At 40.2% G+C, this 21,548-nt stretch overlaps 1 long non-coding RNA gene across 3 annotated transcripts in view; it reads right to left on the reverse strand.

Annotated features, from left to right (window-relative positions):
* LOC149869364 (uncharacterized) overlaps nt 1–21,548 on the reverse strand; it is a 111,282-nt gene that overhangs the window by 38,560 nt on the left and 51,174 nt on the right. Inside the window, exon 4 of one of the 3 annotated variants that reach the window (XR_016441461.1) lies at nt 4,512–4,631. The exons of the other annotated variants lie outside the window; for them this stretch is intronic. This is a non-coding gene — a long non-coding RNA (uncharacterized LOC149869364). The remainder of the gene's footprint in view (nt 1–4,511; nt 4,632–21,548) is intronic. 3 annotated transcript variants of the gene reach the window in all.

The following is a 21,548-nucleotide window of genomic DNA, read 5'->3' on the forward strand; positions in this document are numbered from 1 at the left end:
TGTCATTAAAAGGCATTGGACAGACATAAAATCTAACCTTTTAAGCTGAAGAATACTTAATATTCTCTTCATGATCATGCAAGGGGAAATTCTTTGCTATGGAATAGCTATTTTCCTGTTAAGCAGGCTATTTCATCAATGATTTATTCCTGAGATGTAATAGGTCGTTTAAAATGGTGGTTTAAAAGTTAGGCCTTTTTTGTTTAATTTTCTCACAGGCAGTTGGTAATTATCATGGTCCTGCAGTTTCTCTGGAATGCTGTGGAGGGTCAAATGCCAATGGAACCCTGCTTTATAGGGTAATTAAGACAGTAGACATGGTTATTAAATACATCATGCTAAACTAAACTGGAATGCTGTGAAATAAAATCCAAAATCATAAATAAAATATGGGTATTCTACTGGAAGAAAAAAAAAGCTCCCTACAATCATATTTGCAGTAAACAGCTCTGGCTGAATCATGTCTGAAATTCTGCTGTTTAAGTATCCACAGGCTTGCTAACTGCTTTAGGAATATTTTTCAACTAAAAATAAAAGCAAATGTGCTCTAGATGTGCTCTGTGTGCCCAGAAATCTAAAAGTAATCAAAATTCAACCTCATGGTGCTCAGTATATCTAAAGAATGTGAAAATATTCCACAATGAATAGAACCTTCTGTATTCTTAATTACCATGCAGCATGTGCTGGAAAATATGTACTAAAATAGGATGATGGATGTAAGTTAATGTGAATAACAAATGAAGTTTGGAGAATCCTTTAGAAAATATTGTGGAATGATAGCCTCTTTCTAAGGCCTAACTCAGGTGTTTAGCTCTTTCATTCATGTCTAAGTGAATACTCTGTATTTGCAATATGCTGCAGGCCTCATATAGGGACAATGTATAACTATCATTTGGGGAGGGCTGAAGACTAAGTGTGTTTTAAAGGGTTGTTCAACAGAGATAATGCTAAGCAGTGTTGAAGGGTAAAATATTGCATCCTATACGGATATTGTGCTTCCCAAAAATATATGGCTAACTTGTGCTTATATTTTTTCAGACTGAAAAGATAAGGTAATTTAATATTTCTGCCTAGAAAATTGTGATGAGTATACAAAAATGGTGGCAAATTGGCTTCAGAAAATGAGTCAATATAAAATAAAATCCCTAGAATGCATAATCTGATTTGTACATGTGATCCAAAATTCCCTTTCCCTTGCTTACAGCTTGGAAGTTTATGTATGCAAGTTTACTGGTAAATTCATTGCATCACTAGTGCTAGAGCTATTCTTAAAAAAAAAATAGAAAAATAAATATTTCCAATTCTAGCTGTAAAACTGGAAGCCAAAATGTGTAGTTGACAGGCACAGAGCCAGCTGACTTTAGATCACTAGCCTTTCCATCAGATCAGTCTTCCTATTTCCACATGGAACACATTTTAAGTTAACAATGTGTAGTTTGGCAAAGAAATTGTTATTCTCTGGCATGGAGCAGTTGTCTCATTTCTTTAAAAAAAGTATTTTCTGCCTGCTTATATATACAGTGCATGTCGACATTCTTTTGAAGTTTAAAAACAGTTGTTACATCAAAAAAGCTTTACTTAGACAATTACGTTCAGTCTATTTTATTGTGTGTATGTATATAAATGATGAAAATGTATCTTTAATTCATCTGTATATTGGTTAGTGTAGCCTATACAATTTTCAATATTTACTTAGATATATTTTTAATGTCTATAAAAAATGTTGATTAAGCTACTTGACCACAGACACTTAGAAAACGGGCCTTCTTCCTTCAAACAGTAATTTAAGTAAGTCTCAGTTGATATCAGAGTATTTACAGTGTGGGTATAGACTGTAAGACAAGCTAAAAAATGAATCTGATCATTTTGCTCTTGTTCCACAATCTCTTTTAGCCAACATGTATTTATAGCACAGAAAAGCAGTAGAATGGAATGCTACTCATTCAAACATTTGCAGTTGATTTATTCATTCCTGGCTACTTCTACAGAAAACTCAGAAAAGCAAAAATGCAAATTTTCAGCCATTGGTTCCACATGAAATGGGACAGATCACTGCACCAGCTACTGTTGTGAGACCAGATAGAGCTACTGCTGCCTACACATAAAGAGAGCCATTAAGGAGAAGTTGTTTATTTCTGCTTCTGCAGAAATCATAAACACCAGCCATGAGCCTGACAACACAAGCTGTGCCGCAGTAAATTCTAGTACTTTGCTAGCCATTGTAAGCTGCCCAGTAAAAGTTACTGTAGCTAAATCCCATATACATTTCATGAAATAATCCTGCTCAGAAGATGGTATCATATTCATGCACAGCAGGGTGTGCAAATGCCTATAAATCAAAATGTAGAATCTGAAATATCTATAAAAAAATCTGCAAATTTAACCATGACCCTTTGCCAGACAATAGGCCTTCATATGCTTTGCAGCTTAGCAGACACCAAGGAATTTTGTTTGGAAGTGATAGCTACTGTCTATGTAATATTTAGGACCTATTCATGGAGCATCTGGCAGAAAATAAAAGGGTTTCCTCCTCTAACATATGCTAAAGAAGGATGTGGTCCTGTGCCTACTCCTCCTCTTCTGACTTTTTGCAAATAGCACAACATAAGAGACAGTTGTTTCTGGCTGCCCTGCTGCCTGTCATGGCTGTCAAGTGAAATCCCATGAATTATTGCTCTTCCAGATGTAAGAGATTTCCAGGCTGCCTTAAACTGCCTGTGGTTTGTGGTACTGGAGAGGAGAGAAACGAGATTAAACTTCATCTCATCAGTGCAATCTGAAAAGATCACACAGAGGACTAATAATCACAGCTTTTTCATTCCAGAGCCGGACCTGAGAGCTGTGTGTTTTGTTTCAGGGTTATGTCACATTAAGCTTGTTGGAAGACATTGATTAAGGTCAAACAATGTTTGAAGAAGATCAAAAATAAAAATTTTAACTCTCTGTTGCTGCATACATTTTACATTCTCCAAGAAGTGTCATGCATTATTTTAGCCAGTTTGAAAAGGAATGGAATGTGAACTGAGTTCTATAATTCTAAGTTGTCAGCACTTCTTAGCACAATCTTATTATGAGGGAGAGAAAAAAAGAAAATGTTCTCTTAAAAGTATGAATCAAATGTTATAAGTCATCTCCTATAATTCAGAGAAAGTAGTCATCTAAAAAAGAAAAAAAAAGCATCACTTTTGCTTGTCCATAAAGGGTTCTTTTTTGTCTGTTTTGATTGGTTGGTTTTTTAACCTGGATTTCTGCTATTCTTTTATGTATCATGTTTGTGCCAGACACACCAGAGTTTGAGGTTAATCTGAACATTTTATAATTGGTAAAGTAACATTATTTATATGATGTTTAGTTAAGCATTTTTCAAAGTGTGCAACTCACATGAGTTAGCAAATATCAGCCAACCCAAAATGCCAGGTACCAATTTAACTAAAGGTTTTCATAACTGTTTCCAGAATTGTTCTGAAAATAAATTATGACCACTTCCACTATATACTGTTTAAGTCCTCAGGGAGCAAACCTAAATAAGTCATTACATTTCCATTCCCTTTGATCAAAAAAATATATACAGCACCTGGAAATTTATAATTTAAATAATAGTCATGACATAAACTAATATAATGCTTAAAAACCTAAGCATTGTAAAATGGTTACTGTTGGAACCTGGTGTTTATGAAATCAAGACAAGTTGAGAGGCCTCTGACATTTTGCTTCGGCCCTATTAGCAAAATATTAATTATAGATAAGAAAAATATGTAGCTTAAAGAACACCTGGAAATAATTGACAAATATATGCGCCTTAGATCAGAACATAATTGCCTTGATTCGACCTGCGTCGCTTTTTTGAAAACTGACGTAGCTTGTTTAAGTAATAGTGTGGGCTACCAGATGTAAACCTCCCAGACTAGCTTCCTTTTCCAGTTGAGCTCAGGCATCTCACAAAAGCTCACAAATGTGAGGAGATACCAGTAAAAGAGTGATGAAAACCATAGCTACAAATGTCTGCAAGTGGCTCACATGAAAGTATTTATTACTTTTCATGCATGTGTATTAAACCATAGTGGGAAAGAGCCTTTCACTGAAAATGCATTAATTATTTGACACTGGTTTTCCTCAGTCATTTTTTACTATGGGATGCAAGTGAAAGATTACAGCTGAAAAAATGATCATCATACTTGAGGTAGGCTCACAGAGTCTTTTCTTGTGTTCTGTCTGAAGTTGTCTTGAACTGAAACCTCTGCTCCTTAAGGATTAAGGGATTGAAAAGCAAAGACTGAAGCTGCTGTAATTTAAACCCAGTGATTCTCTAGCACAAAGGTGCAAAATGGACTAAGCCAATCTGCTTCTTTGCTAGTTCAGCTAAGAAATAATTTTACCTTTTGAAAGTTTTGTACTATTAACATTCCAAAGGTGTCATTATCTTTAAAGCAAATTTCTTCCCTTGATTTTTAACACAAGAGCAGAGCCATGAGACACTGAATAGGTGGACATGGTTTCAAATTGCAGTTTACCATGTTTCTGAAAAAGTCCATCGATGAGATGTACAGATAAATCATGAAGATATATTTAATCAATGAAAACCATGGAGGTGGGTTTTCTTCTTTCTGAAGGTGTCTTGTCTCCATAAATACCTGAAGAGTAGTTTTTGGTTACTGTTTAAAAATGGTTTTAAATTACTAAAGCCTCATGAAAGTATCAAATGAAACAAACTGTGTTCCAGGAACTGTGTCTGTGTGCAAGAGAAGAGGGAGCATTATGCTATATTGCAGATAATTAATACATTCACTAGACAGAAGAAATCCAGTTAATTACATGGTAACTGATTGCAGGTTCTGAGTTTCAGTAACAAAATGAACTCAATTCACATTTCAGCTTTCTTTTAAAAGTTTTTTTCATAAAGACACAGTCCATAATTCTGATAAAAACAAATAAAATATTCCCAGTGGAAAAGCATCATATTCAGCAAATATGTAGAACCACCATTGTGGTCTGGGCTCTGTGGTCCTAGGGTAAGGAAATGTCTTTGATTACTGGATCTGATGCTCCATTCACATCCTGGCAGTCTCTGGAAGACTCTGTGGAGGGTAATCAGAACTATCTCCATCACTGCAATAAGTGGCATGAATATACTCTAAAGAGAGTTCTGTTCAGTCCTCTGCCAAAACATATGTTACTCTGGAAAAGGAGTCTCTTGTAAAGAGAAATAGGGAAGCTGTAGCCTTCTGGAATTGCAAAGAACTTTTCTCCCCAGGGAAAAATCTTAAGTGTCCTTGCTTATGACATATGTAGAAATATATCAGCTCCCAAAATAATTTTAGACATTACAACTATTTGTACTTTACATAGAATACACTGTGCAGTCTTCATTTGGATGTGGAAAAGCTCCGTAAGTGGTGCGTATTTATATTTATACATCCTACCCTATCAGTGATTTAAACTGTGACCCTCTGTTTATCTCTTTGAAGTAGAACTGGCAACCAGCAGTAGTATGAGCTTTCTAACACTTCCCATTCATAACCTCAAAGGCGAACCTAGAGGACCACCCTCTCTAGAGACAGAAGCAATTCATTTTCCATATTCGCTGTGCTTTTCTTGAGGGGGGAAAACTGCTGGTTGTGCTGAATTGCACTGAATGATGCATGGTAGAACTAGTTTTATCGCATGGGCAGCTGACACAAAACTCTTTTCACTTATCTAAGGTTGGACTGGAACTGGGTTCAGAGCTGAAAGGTCAGTTCTTTATCCACTAAGCCGTCTATATATTCCAAAATCCCAGTACATTACAAATTTGAACAGTTTAAGCTCTCTCAAATAAAGAATCTTTTCTTGAGGAAAAGTATACAGTGTACATAAATACAGAGCAGAAGAAACATGTGAAAGGTCACAGATATGACCTTTTTACATCAGTAGCTTCATTTATTGTTAAGAAGTCCAGTTTATAAAGCTTAATGAAAAACAAGAAAGAAACAAAATCAAAGGATCTGTTTATGTAGCATGTGACTAACTAATTAAAACTTGCATTTGTGGGGCTCAGAAAATGTAACTGGAATGAAAAGGCAGAAGAACCTGTTTCAGAACATCAAAGATCACTGGTGCCCCAGTCAAAGACTATTCTACTTTTCCTGTTATGGTGTAAAACAATTTTCAACTGAAAAAGGCAGGGACTCAATATTTGTGTTAGTATTTGCCCCCATATCATCTACTTGTTTTGCTGCTGCATTAAAGAATTTGTAGGCTACAGAGATACCTTGCATCTGTGCCTCTATCAGAGCCAATGAAAAAACTACTAGTGCAAGATCAAGCTCTTAAAGCTTCTTTAGATATCCTGGATTTTATTTTGTAGCCTACAGTTGTCTAAAATCCATGCAAAAAAATTCTAGCTGTTAAGCACATTGGCCTACTCATGGTGATTTCATATCACATTTGTAGCAAATGATTTTCAAATACATCAAAGTACTCAATCCAAACATTTGACAAACTAAAAATATATGGCCTGATTTCCTGAGATCCTGCACACCTATATTTTCTCGTGAAACCATTGGGATCTGTAAGAACTCTGAATTTTTGAAAATCAACCCAATTAGCTCTTAAAACTGGTTACATTAATCTTCAGTTACAATCTAGGAATTTCAGGGATTCAAAATAGAATTTGATCATTTGCCTTCTGGTGAGCCAGTGCCATTGTTTTTACAGTCATATTTATAAACCATAGCATTTTGTTTGGGTGAAACAAGTATCTGTATCCTCCAGTGTAGATTTTATTGTCATGGAATTTTGGATTTTGCCATTTCTGTAACAATGTGTGCTGTTATTCTATATTTAATTTTACAACTATTGCTCTTAAATGACAACTGTGATTTAATTTAGAGACTTACTTCATAACGGGTGAGCATCAAGACATACCAACTGAGAACATTAGGGAGAAAAAACAAAGCTGGATTAAAGACTGCCTTGAACTGCTGGCGCTCTGGCCCAAGGACTCTGTGCATCCTTGTTTAAAATGCCTTGAAAATAATACTGCTTATTTAATCTCTAGTGCCTTTTATGATCTTTTTTTCTATAAAATGAGAACCAGATAAATTTGAGCCAACTTTACTGACAGAAAGTAGACAGTCAAAACACAACAAAATGACAGTCCTAGTTGTTGTAATAATTGTTTCATCATGTTTCCTCTTTTTATTATTGATGTGTGAAAATGTTCATGCAAATAATTATTGATCAAATATTTACCAGATAATTAGCAAACACTTCCACGGTCTGCTAATGCAGCGTTAAATATTTAATGTTTCAGGTTAATTCAGCAGAATTTTTTCATTTCAATATATTGGTGGCTGTTTCTGCTGTGGTACAATTACATCTTTTGATCTGTTCATCCCCCAAAAACATGCAAACTCTTTATCTTTGAATTTTAAAGTTATTTTTAATGACCTGTGCAGCTAGACAAACCATTGACAAAAGACTCCCTGATCAAAACAAATACTTGGCTTGATCTTTTTTTGTTTAAGGGTAAGTTGTGCAAGCTTTTGGATACCAACTTGTGCAGAAGACTGAGAGTTATTCTCTCTTCTCTTTCATCACACATATATAACAACACATTTGCAGTTTTTTTCTTTATACTGTACATATAAACAGTTTGCTTCATTAAAGATGTATGTAGACATTGTATAGTTCACTGCAGATCCTGCTCAGATGAGGCAAAGTGTATGAATTGTTCTCATTTGTAAGGAAAAAATGCAACATGAAATGACCCAAGTAAATCAAGAGCATTCTCTTTAACTGTTTAAAATATCTCATTGGAAATGAAATTTCACCCATAAAAAGTATACAAATTCCACAGGGTGAATTAATCATCACAATTTCTGGTGTCATTCAGCTGGCTTTTTAAGAAGAGCTGGCATACTCCTCAATTAATCTGTAATATATTGTGCAGACCAGTTTTATGTAGTCATGTCACTGCAATGAAATGACAGTTTACCAAAGGTCAGTTACAATACTTAAGAAACCCACAATGGACTGAAATATAGGACAAGATGAGTAATTTGGATCTTTTATAAAGAAAATTTGCTTTATTTGTGCATAACCTTGAAAAACACTCATAGATTTCAAGAATGCAAGAATACAATTTCTCAAGGGACTTCATCTGTACACCTCACTGCTTTCCCAGTATTCAGCAAGTGATCTTCAGAGTTTTTCTGTTAATATTCAGTAATCATAATAGTAATTTTGGTGGTTGTTTACTGTGTTTATTGGCAAGTATGTCTACTGTTATCTCTATTCTGATCCTGATCAACAGTCTAGATCCTTATTTTAATCTTAATGTTATTATATACCCTTAACGCATTGAGATACCTTTGACTCATGTGACACAGGTGTGAAGGAAAGACACAATTTTAAATGAGCTTCTAAACTGATCATTTGTACTTACTCTATGCAGAATGAATGTCTAAAGCATATGCTAAAAGAATAAGTGGCCACAATTCCCATATGTGGTAAACATATTATCTGTTTTGCATTGTTGTCCTGTCAGGTTAACGAGCATTTTTGTAATTTATAAATAGATTTCAGTAAGAGTAATGTGAGAATGGGTGAGGTTTTTCTTACAGTATTGTGCCAAGAAAAGAATATTAGTTTTATTGATATAAGAAAAGTAAATTACAGCAAGGCTGAGATAAGAGAAATTTTAAGCTTGATTTTCTATGTGTTGAGCAGCTGGAACTCTGAATATTGAAAACTTTCCAAATTCAGGCCCTGAATGTCCTAGGCAACTGCTCTACCATTGTCATCAGTTTAGTTTTAAAAGAATAAATATATATATCTCTAAGTTCATTTAGGTCCAAAATGAAAATTTGGAACTCACTGGGTATGTTTACATGAGATGCTACTGTTCAGTCATTACTGTAGATTTATTTAGTACCTGTATTAGCAAGTACTATACATGCTGTGACATGCTAATGCGCACTATTTTTCAGCTACTGCACAGTCAGTGTCTCATGTAGACATGCCCAGTGACCATTAAACTCCAAAATCCCATAGGTTTTCAGTGGGAATTGAAACCTAAGTCTGTCTTGTGCCTTTGAAAATCTACCCCTAAGTGACAGTTGTCACAAAGAAACCCCACACTTATATGCAGTGGACAAATTCTGTTGCAGGTAATGCTTATGAAACAAGAGATTTTGTCCTCATGCTTCTTTGGATTATTCTTTCAGAAGTGTCAAGACTTCTAAAATAGTAGTTTTTATTTAGCCAATCTGTGTCACAATATTCTGCATCATGACACAGAGATGAGCTGGAAAAGAGATGTGTCCACTGCTATAGGCATTGTGAGAACATGTTGTCATTCCAGACAGTCAAATGAAGTAAGTCAATGGATCTGTGGTACAGGGGTCAGAGTGGCAGTATTTCTGAAGAATTCAGAGAAGCTGTCTGGAGACTGTTAGTGTGTCAAACCAGAGGAAGAACAAGAAAGATGAGCAATGAATTCCCTGAATGTGTTCCACAATAAAATTTAAATGTGTGTCATACTAAGGTGGAGGGGTCAGACTTACCAATAATTTGTATTAGTTTTCTTAATTTCTGTACTCTGTCCATATGATCTCATTTGGGGATGGGAAAGTGTATATTCTTCTACAGCAAAGTTTGATTTTGACTAAAATGAATAATTTCTTTTGGTCCTCTAGCTTATCAGTATCATTTGCATGTGTAATGAAGGGGATGGCCACATCCTTTCCCCTCTGTTCTTTAGCTGGCTGCCTAGTGGACAGAAACTGCTGTAAATCTGCCACAGCAACAAAAAGTGAATGGGCAAACGGGCATTTTCCCACAAAGCTAGACAATAGCTCAGGACAAGAGAAAAGTGGACTAAGGAAAGAATAAGATGAGTGAGTACATTTTCCCCAGTGATCTTAATGACAAAGCTTTTAAAAACATAAGATTAATTTAAATAAGAACAGATGCATTAAAAATCTGTATCTGAAGAGAGAAAGAGAACTTAAAGGAAGGGCACTTCATCTAAGAAATGGCAATTGGTACTATTGCTTGTGTGAATGTTTTAACATTCACAATGAGGATTGTTTGTCTACTTACTAGCTGCCAGAAAGGATTAACAGTTTTCTAATGGAGACAGAACCCCTGCAATCCCACCTCAGGGGTATCCCAGGTGTGAAGTGGGGGCTTTGGGAGAGGGCAATGTGTACTAGCTCAATTGGCCAGTAGTGCCCTTGGCTGACATGGTAGTTTGTTTGTGAGCTTATTACGCTTGGCCAGTCCTTTGGGGGCACTCTTGCCAAAGGTCACAAAAGACAAGATTTTGCATAATGAATATATTAAAATCTTTTTGTTAGTGCATGGGAGCAAGGGGATAATAGCAGTGAAGCTTTGGGAAGAGGGATGAATCTAAAAGGAAATGAGTCCCTAAGGTGGCAAATATGATCAGTACGTAGACTTAGGATTCTATCTTAGCAAGTGGGCCTGGGGAAAAATGTTTGGAAAAATGCTGCCTTTTATTTAGATACATTGCTACAGCATAGAATGAGTACACCACAAAGAGCAGCAGGGCCTCTCATCACTACAATGAGTCATTTTTGTGGAAGGAACCAAGTAAGTGAATAGGAAAGCGTGGATAAGGCTGTATGTTTTGAAGACGATGGGGGGGGAGAGATGGAAGGGGTGCTGTGTCAGCATGTGGGCTGTAAATTGCACTTAGTTATCCTAAACTCATGCTGAAAATAAAGTTAGCATCAACAAATCTTGACCAAGAGTCCTTTTTTGAGAATGATGCCATAATGTACCAGATAATCCATAGAAGAGTCTTTTTGGCACGTTAATAAAGACCAGTTTGGGTGGTAAGGATTAAGCAAGTTTAAGCATCTATGTTCAAATGACTGTGGTTCATGACCCACTTGCCAGGTATTTCAAATAGGCAAGTAAAATAAAGGGTAGGAACCCTAGCGATCAGGGTCAGTTCAATAAGCACCAGATTCCAGTAAAGACAGATAAAATGCTTCCCTGGTTGCCAAGATACCCTAATCTGATGAAAGCTCAGTTGTATGAAGTTTTTCTTAAGGGTTTAAGAAAAAGGACACTGGTCCTAAGATGCAAATAGTGGCTATGAATCCTAGTTCAGCATGTATGTAGCCTTAGGTAATTGACAGAAAGCTTAGAGGAGAAACTGAGTTAGGAAGATAATATCTGGTCCATTTGAGCACTTGAGGGTTTCCTTTGGGGATTGTCTTGAAGAAGCTTCAAGTAATTTTGAACCGGAGGAGGAATCAGTGAATGATTACATTGATTTTCAGTGATGGTTTTCAATCAGTCTATCAAGATTCTTAGGAGTTGTGATAAGGGCACCCTCTTGGCATAACCAGATATAGATTCTACTTTAGTCATCAGCAGTGCATTTATTGAAGTTCTCATTTTCCTTCATTTTCAGTTGTTTTGGAAGAAATGTGTATTTCTTCACAATGTACTCTTATTTTTGACTCTCTGAGATAGGATTGCAACAGTGATAAGGCACTCTAATAGTTTTGTCCCCTCAAAAATGAGTTGGCCTAGCATAACTGAGTAATTTGTGCTTCCGTGTTCTAACCAGAAGTGAGAGCAACAAGGCATCTACCAAGAGTTTACAGCACAAGGGTCAGGATAGTGCAGCTCAGTATTACTGCACCTTCACCCCTCTGCTGCCACACCCATCATAAACACTGCTTCTGCCTCATTACATCAGGTATGGGGGAGAGGGTAGTTGGCAGATAAGTGGCAGCTCTGCCTCCAGATCCCTTGATCTAGCAGAGAGCTCACCAACATCATTTCAAAATTTTGCATAATTTATCTCTGGCCATTTTGCAGCCACTTTGCACAAGCTATATGGCACAAAGTGTTCTCTGTGTATTGGTAAATTCAGCCCTAAATTCCCACTACCTTTTCAACATCTCTTTAGCATTACAATGCCCAATAACTGAATTCAATATTTCACACAATGTAATACCACTGATATATTGATAAGAACTTATCACCTTTATGGATTGTGGCTTGAAGTATTTTTGTCTACAGCTAATAAGTGTATCTACCAGCTATTTTCAACTCCTTTCGTCTTGAAAGCTCTTATCTAGCTTGCTATATGCTATTACCCATTAGTCACATATAGAATGACTGTTCTTGAAATACAATATTCCCCTCTTGACTTTTTTTTCAAGATAAATAATTTTTCTTCTAACTGATACTGTTTACTCGTTCTGGATTGCTTTGTATTATTTATTCTGTTTGACCATTTCTGCAAATTTAATTATCATACCATTGACATCTTCTTCTAGATGATTAATTAAATTAATAAACAAAATAATTCTAGAGTATCAACAAAGCACAATGTAGCAGGGCACTGAGGTGCCTACTACTTGAAGAGCAGGAATGGCCACCAGGTGCCAGTTGCCAGGGCAACCAGGAGGAGCTAGGAGCCCACACCTGTTGAGTCAGCTGACCGGAAGGGGCAGGCTGGAGGCCAAGAGAGGGGTTGTCGGCTGGCAGCCAAGGAGAAGCAGTGGTGCCTGACTAAGCAAAGGAGAAAGGCCTGAACGCGAGCAGTCGGTTATGCTAGTGAAGGATTGAACACCCGCAGAGGGTGACTCAAAGGAGGTTAGCTGAGCAGTTTAGCTTTATGTTATAGCCCAGGAGCTTGTGTTATTGTTTTGTTGTTGTTATAAGACCAAAGGGCCAGGTGAGGCTATAAGGGGATGAAGGAGGCCTCATAGGAGAACCACAACCGAGTGGGTACCCCAGCCCCTAGAGCATGGGCAGTGCGAGAAGCCCTGAGAGAAAGGGCGGGCAGTGCAAGGAGCCCCAAGAGAGAGTGGGCAGTGCAAAAAGCCCCAAGAGAGAGCGTGGGCAATGTGAGAAGTCCCGAGAGAGGGTGGGCGGTGTGACAAGCCCCGAGAGAGGGTGGGAGGTGTGAGAAGCCCCAAGGGAGAGGACGAGCAGTGTGACAAGCCCCGAGGGAGAGGGCGGGCAGTGCAACAAGCCCCAAGGGAGAGGGCAGGCAGTGCAAGAAGGCATCCAATAAGACCAAAGAACATCTGGTACATCTGTGAGGCTTGGGGTTTGGTACAAGGGTGGTTGGAGCCATGCATAGCCCATAAGGCTGGGGTGCACCTGAGCCCCATTCCAGAAGATGGACCAATATAGCACAGGAGAACTGTAGCCAAGAAGACTAAAAGTAGCCTCCCTATTATACACATAAGACCAAAGACATGGCGGGCGAGATTGCGAGGTGCAGATAGGTAGTTTGGCGCGGTAGAGAGGGTAACAAAGGGGGAGCATGGCGACCCCGAGGTTCCCAACCTGTCACACACAATTTAAATGGTAGTTCTCAAAAACAGTTGTCAATGAGGAATCACCATGAAATGGAGGTGGTTATACTGGGGTTCTGCAGATATCAACATTAGACCCAATGCTATTTGACATTTTCATCTGTGGTTTGAAAATAAATATAAAACCACAGCTGATAAAATGTGCAGATAACACAAAGATGGTAAATAATTATGAGAACAACTGCCATACTGCATGATCTGAATTGTGCCCATTCAAACACAATATTTTTAATCCAGCCAAATACAAAGTTATTCATCTAGGAAAAGAATGCAAGCCATACCTTAAAAAGGGGAACATTATTCCAAAATAGTGTCTAAAAAAGCTCTTAGGACAAAAAAACCCCTCAACATTAGCTCCCAGTTCAATGCTATGACAATAAGAACTAATGTGATCCTTAGATGTAGGCAAGTATATAGCATTGGAAAGAAAGATATTGGACCATTTGTTTCAGTTCTAGTGTTCATGTTTTTTTAAACAAATGTTGAACAACAGGTAATCGTTCAAAAGACATCCACAAAAATTAGCTGTGGATGGGCAAATACAGCTGTGCATAGCAAGGGAGGGGAATCGGAAGGAAGTTAAAGATTCTCTCAGCTAGGAGTCACATGATATTCCCACGAAAACATTAGCACGTCCAACCTTCTGTTTGGGCTTCCTGCTAACACAAGGATAGGGACAGGTCTTATTGCTGACCACATGACAGCCAGGTAACAGTGCTGTGTTGACATGCACTAGGGTACCACAAGATCCTTTTAAGGATGCTGTGGGGTACCATATAATATTAGCACTGTTAGGGATGCAAACACCTACAAAAGATTAACAAAATAAACTCAGAGATTTCAAATATGAACTATAATATCAAAAACTTTCTGACTTGTCCTGGTTTTTTAGAGTTCTCTGCCACAGAAAAATAGTCAAATAACAAGTGAAAATGAAGAGCTGGAACTTTCTGAGGAGTGCCTTGAGCCTAAAAAATTAAGAACCGCTGACCTTGTATGAGAAATTAAAGCAGAGGATGTAGACACACAAAACTATTATACTTTTTTTAAGTGACATTAAACTGGTTTTAAAAATCCATGGACAGATGATACATAGCTTTAAACTGGTAACATAGCACCCCAGTGTCTGGCAAACTTGCATAAATCAGATTTATAGGTATATCAGAATATGTGATCAGTCAGTCTAACTGAATCCCACAGTGCTTTGTGGCTTTCCTGGCCACCCTCTGACCTCAACTGTTTTGGTATTGGAAGTACTGCATGTGATCACACCCTTTATAAACCAAGGACAATAGCTCAACACCATAATTTTGTTCTGCACCACCCTGCTCTGTGTTTTGGCTTATTCATATATCCAAAATCAACCCGGCAGTACGACAGGTGCAGCCCATCACTTCACCAACTGATAGCACAAGATGATCTGTAACCTCATCAACCTCTGGGAAGACTCAGTTCATCAGACTACCTGGATTGTTTGTTTTGAGGAATCTATCTATGACACCACACCATAGTAGTGAAAATGGCTTCCTGGGGCACAACTCTTACAAGCAGCAATGCAAAGCCAAGGACATAGACTTAAAGCCCTGCTACAAATAGGGATTGGATATCAACAACTGCTCATGGTACTAGATAGGTCACATGTTTTCATACAATGAGCTGTCATAGATCCTTACCAGAGATGAGAGTGTCACGCCAAATTTCCTCACTGATTCCAGGCAAGAACCTGAAGACTTGGACAAGCCCCAAGGCAAAGTCATGGAAGATAGAGGGCCTGAAAGTCAGGCATTCTTCAAGATCCAGGAGAACTGAGAAGTCCTGACACCAAATTAAGGTGGTCTACCATCTTTAAGTTTCAGCTACCTGCAATGTTAGCATTTGCCAACCAGCCTCTCTGAAGTCAGCCTACCAAAACCCCATGACCCAAGATGCCAACAGCACTGGTGGGTGAGGCCTTTGTAACAGCAGAATCCCCACAAATAACCAGCAAACAAGTGACCACTGGTCCTCTGGAATGACATATTAAGATGCACACCTTAGCCACTGTCAAGCCCTACCCCACATGGCCAACTCACTTCTGTGCTCATTTTTCATTTCCCCTTCTGGGACCTTATCAAAGTCAAATCTAAACCCCCACCCACTTAGCCCCATCACAGGAAGCCAGAGGCACTGCACTGCTATACCTCTGCAGGTTTGTTAGTGCTTCCATTGCATAGCCCTAAGATATTCAATGCAGCACTTCTACTTGGCTAGGTTGAAGCTGCTAGTGTCTCTGCAGAAATATCATGGGACCCCCAGCTGAGACAATCCTCAGCTCCCCACCCCAACCATATTTGTGCAGTTTCTCACTAATAATTTGACTATAGAGAATCATGTTCCCTTCTGATTCCCTCCCCAAGCAGAAAAATGCTGAAACCTAGCCGGGGTTTTTGCCATGTTAACAGCCCATAACTGTTCACACTACCACTCCCTGTGTGACTGCCAGCACAGCAGAAATAGTTTGAGCCCCTGAGCTTCCAGAGAAAGTCCATGGATGCATAACCAGCATCTTCCCTATGTCCCTGCCATTCACAGCTGCCCACATACTACCTTCCACAGTGTAAAGAAGAATGTTAACCATCTAATAGCTGTTCATTGGTGATCCCAATTTCAGGAGACAGCAGCAAGTGAACAGATTATCTTTGACCTCTCTAACCATCATAATGGCATGCAGCTGTACCATTCCACTACAAAATACAAAAAACAGAGCAATAACTATCCATCCTTAGGACTCTGATTATACATAGCTCCATATTTACATTGTTCTGTCAGCCCTTTCTGTGAATATAAACCATTTCCCTGCCAAACCCCTTTTTCCACAATAAGTCACTTTTTTCTGTTTTGAACTATTTATTTGTTTGTTTGTTAAATAAAAACAATAATATTTCTTCAATGGGTTTTATTATTTCTGGCCCCTTATAGTGCACATTAAGAAAGTAAAACTCTTTCTCATATCTGTATTCCTCATCCCTGACCTGATTAAACTAGTCAGCCAAGGCTTTTTGGCAATAATTCCTTCAAAGAGTACTGGCTGCAGTCAGTCACAGTTCTGGGAAATCCGTCAGTCTCCACAGCCCACCAATTACCAGTATCGCACCCCTTGGGCATGTCTACATGTGCAATTAATGTGAAGCAATAAATTTACTGCACTGGAGTTTATTGCTCCTGGGCATGCCATTTTAACATGAGCCTGGGACTACAGCACGTTGATCCAGTTGGAGCAACCCCACCTGGTAGGCAGTCTGGGGGTTAGCCTGCCAGCCAAGAGCTGCTACTGCCTGCAGGGCCGGCCCGTTCAATCCTGAGGAACCTGTGGCCACAGAGAGCCCTGCAGCCAAGGGGCTGTGTCCTGCTTGCCCCCTTCCCTCCTCCCCTCTCCCCCCCACCACCTATTCCATGTTTAAAGGGCTAGATGCAGGCAGGGAGTCCCTTCCTGGCCAAGCAGGGGAGGAGTTCCCAGCTCCGGCCCCGGCCCCAGGGAGGAAACAAAGGTGTCCCCAGCATGTGTTGCCCCCACCCCATGCCCCCCACAGTGCAGCCCACATGCATGCAACCCAGCCCCAACTATTTTATTTCAGTAAGTTTATACCACAATTAACCACAATTTTTATTTTTTGATGGATCAGGGGGCCCCAAAACTATATCTTGCAAGGGGCCCCAAAAAATGATGGGCTGGCCCTGCCTACCTGGCTCAATGTGCTGTTGAGGGGCTGGCTTGGGCAACAGGGTGTTCCAATGTGGGGCTAGCCAGCAAGTAGCTGCCACACTGAAGTACCCTTGTTCCCTAGCCAACTGCATCAGCATTTACACATATGCTGCTACAAAGTGAAAAACTCTGCAGCAGAAAAAGTACTCATATTTACAAGTACTATCCTGCTGTGTAGTTAAGTAGTTTCCTGTGGCCTAATGGGCCACACATCTAGATGTAAGACATTTACTGCAAAGCTAATTAGTGTACTCTGCAGTAAACTTGTAGACGTGTCCCTTGTCCCAAGCGTTGTCTAGGACACATGAGGCCATCATTATGCTGGAAAGATAATGTTCTCATGCATCCAGCTGGACACTGATAGCTCTTCACCTGGCCCTCAGATGTCCAAAAGCAAAGTCCATTATCATCTGATAGCTGCTTAACTACTTATTGAAAAGCCTTTTTTCCCCTGGAATCTTAATCCTCCATAGATGACTATGTGAGCTGTAAGAGAAGCAGGTAGACTGGATTACTGGTGATAACTGGAGGGAAAGGCCCCTGAAGGCAAAAGCTCCCTGCCTCATGGTAGGATCAAGGCTAGAGTTCATGAAAATCCTAGCATCATATCCCTTGCTAGACAACCCAGCATGAATCTTCAAAAGGAATTTATGACACTCAGCAGCACAATGGAGAACTATCAATTTCTATTTATGTGCTCCAAACTTTGGTGCAGAGGGCAAATGATAAGGATATACACACTGTCAATCATGCCAATACAATTTGGAAACCCCACACTGGTGAGACCATGAGTAACTTCCTAGGGACTGGAGAACCTGAGAAAACACAGAAAAAGTACCCACTAATGGCACAAATGGAAGAGCTAGCAGTGGATCTGTCCACTTGGCCACAAGCTGTTGGCAGTTAAGGTTTGCCATTTTCCAAACTGCTCTCACCACCAGCTTCTCTGCACACAAATGGATTCACATGTTGATGGTTTACCTGAACAGCTCTAGGGTCATCCTCACATAAATCTAGAACAAAGTTGCCTTTCTTATCTTAATTTTTTTCATGCCACTGCTGATCCTCAACAGCACAACCCTCTCTACTGTGCTCTTCTGTACTCAGAATTGAGTGTAAAGAGTCAAGAGATGGTCTCAAAGTGAACCATCCATGTTTATATCTTCAATTTCCTCTTCATGCACCAGCTTGTAGCCACCTATGCACTTTCCATTGTGCACCTTGTGAGAGTTTCTGTCACCATCTCCTCTGCTACATGACTCTGGAAAAACAAGTTGGACAGTCGGGTAATCAGGATAGAGAAAGCAATCAGGTTGAAGAGATTGTGAACTCAGCACCATGAGTCCAAGTGCATCTCTAGGAGCTGCTAATGTGAAGCATTCAAAGCCTGGAGGAACTTGAGGTGGCAAGTGTCTATCTTTTGTGTTACATGAAATGATACCAGACCCCTGTCTGACTTGAGACCAGAAGAAATGAAGACCTAAAAATTTTGGGTATTATGGGCCCAATTTTTTTTCCTGAAGACAGGGCAGTCTATTTCAGAAGATGCCAGCAAACCAGGGCCACAGAAAAGGCTAAGATCTTGTCTCTTTGCTACCTGGTGGTGAGAAACTTATGTAGCACCTTCTATGAGTGCTGGGCCCCATATACAAACTGTTTTACATTATGAGAGTTTACAAGTTCATCTGTCTACACTCAAGTAAAGACATAACCAATTGTTAGAAGATGACTTTTAGCAGTTAATGATTAACCACTGTGGCGGGGAAGCTGAGTGAAATAGTAAGTTCTTCATCTCTTGGGCTCAGTACAGAAATTACACATAAACCAGTATGAGTGGTTGGAAACCAGTCTAAACCTATAACAAAACATAAGTTTAGTGCACATAGACTGGTTTAAAAATGGTGGAACCCGGCTTAAGATAGACTGGGATGGGTGTAGTGTCAGATTTAATCTATTTAGGTTAGACCAGTCTATTGAACTTCTGTCCCAGATCCCCTCCCAAGTCCCTCTGCATCCCAAGATACTTTGTGGTCCCCACTAAACTTCTCTTCCTTTGAAAAGTAGGTGGGTAAGCTTCTGCCCATTCGTATCGGCTCTGGCTGTGCCCTAAGCTATCATAGAGCTGAGGCAGCAAAGCTTCTGCTCCCCAGCCCTGTGTCGTGCCTGCTCCTTTCAATGGGGTGGGGCAGCAGGGGAGGAGGAAGGGGAACAGAGCCCCTGGCCCCCATCCTGAGCTGGGGTCTGCCCAACTAGGGGTGCCTGCATGGTAGAGGTTTCTCCCCTGTTGCTGTGCCCAGGGTACACAGCCCCATCCCCCAGCAAGTTGCTGCCTCTGAGCTGCAGGGGAGAATGGAACCACCTGCCATAGCTTCAGACCCTCTTCAGAGCTGGGGCCTGCCCAGCTGGGGGCTCTACATGTCAAAGACATTTCCCCTACCACTGTGCCTGCCTGGGTGGGCTGTCTAGCTGGCCGAGCTGCACAGCCCTGCCCCGCTACAGGTTGGTGCCTCTGTTCCCCCCTGCCACTCAAAAGCAGCAAACTGAGGAGGGTAGCAGTGCTGTGCAACAGTGGGGGGAAGCCCCCACTGTGTGGGTCCCTCCAGCTGTTCTGGATGGGGGTTGGGGGTCTGGGTCCACACAGTGGGAGCCTCCACTTTCCTCCCTCCCCTGCTGCCACAGCAGGGGTGAGACCAGATTCTGTGCTGACTCCCCCTCTCCCTGCAGCTGACAGCAAGGGGTTGGGGGCATGTTCTGGGCAGCAATCAGGGATGGTCCCCACTACTGTAGACCCCACTCCCATGGACAATATCCAGCAGACTGGGAAGTGTGCAGGAGAGCCCCACACCTTCTGGCCTTGGCCACTGCAGGCAAATACCTGCCTCCCCCAAATGAAAGGCAAACGTGAATTTAGTTCACTCCTAATCCAACCTATGTAGTTTAGAGAAACACAGGTAGATTGGATCATTTCTGCCTCAGGCTTTTTTGAATGTCTGTTCTTAGCTTTGGTGTCTTCATATCAAGAATGGATGTTTTTTTCCAGAAAATATGCATTAGCCCAGTGGTGTCCAACTCATCTGGCCCTACAGCCTAGATGAGTGGCACAGGGTCAGTCTGTAGATACAGTTGGGTATGTGAGGTCACTCTGGGGGCACATCATCTGGCATATGGATCTCCCCATGAGTCCGGAAACAGTGGAAGGATGAGCAGTGGCAAAGTTAATTGCTATGACTGGGAGCTGTGGCAATTGATGCTGCCACTGCTCTCTCCGCCACCAAATTTCCATAGCTGTGGTGACCCAGTGGGCTGGATAACATGGCTCTGGGGGCTGGATCCAGCCTATGGGCTATATTATGATCACCTCTACTTTAGCCAAACACAAGATTTGAGCCCAAGATAATATACTTAGTAAAATTTAAGGGCCTTTGATATACCAGAGTTCTAATTAGATCAGAATTGTCCAACTGGAGACCTGTGAGCCACACGGAGCCTATGATGGGTTAACACCTGGCCCATGGGTTCTCTCCTGGCTGCCACTCTTCCCACTGATTATGCTGCTGCTACAATTTCTAAACTCCCCCTCCCTCCTCCAGCTTCTACTTCCTGCCTCATCTTCAGTGGAGGGGCAATAAGACCTGCTGGACCCCAAGGAGACTTCACCCACATCAGGGGATTTCACATTGCCTGGGGAGTGTGGCAGGAAGAGCCCACGCAATGGCAGGGTGGAGCCTGTGCAATGGTAGGTGCAGCCTCAGCCACTCAGAAGTTGGACAGCCCTTAATTAGATGATCAAATAGTCTTACCTGGTCTTATCCTATATGAATCTATGAACAACTGATCTTAATGATAACCTGTATAACAGGTTTACATACCTCTCCAAAATGTCAGTCATTGTTACAATTTTATGGCTCTCTGTTAATCCATATGCAAATGCTTTAGGCAAGACAATCTAAATTTTCAAGTGAGATTTTATGTAGTGCTCTAACAAGGGTTTCCAAAAGTCTATTCTGTATAAAAGCCTTTAGTTGAAAAGCTAGGAATATAATGAAACATGTTGAAAAAAAAATTTAAACCAGTTCCATAGCTCTAGTGGGCAGTTTTGTCATAATGAATGAGCAGTTAAAGTATCATAAGTTAGTTCATTAACTGGACAGTACAGGAAATTCATACAAGAGTGAATCTCGTTTAAATAAAATCTTATTGTAGCTTCTTTGGAGACTTCTAAGTCAGGAAATGGGTCACTCTAAAACAGCTGTGACAGGCACAATAGTGTGGTTTCAGAGTATCATCTTTTCACATGTCAGTATAAACATACACATTTGCTATTCTAACATGAATGAAAAAGAATTGTGGCTCATCCTCTATAGATAATCAGACCTCTTTTTCTTTCCAGTACTAGAGAAAAACAAATTACAGAAATGTAAAATTTCTTGATGCATGTAAAGAGAGCTTCA

This window comes from Crocodylus siamensis, chromosome 3 (assembly GCF_052110815.1).
Source record: "Crocodylus siamensis isolate JL-2025a chromosome 3, ASM5211081v1, whole genome shotgun sequence".
Classification (NCBI taxonomy): Eukaryota; Metazoa; Chordata; order Crocodylia; family Crocodylidae; genus Crocodylus; species Crocodylus siamensis.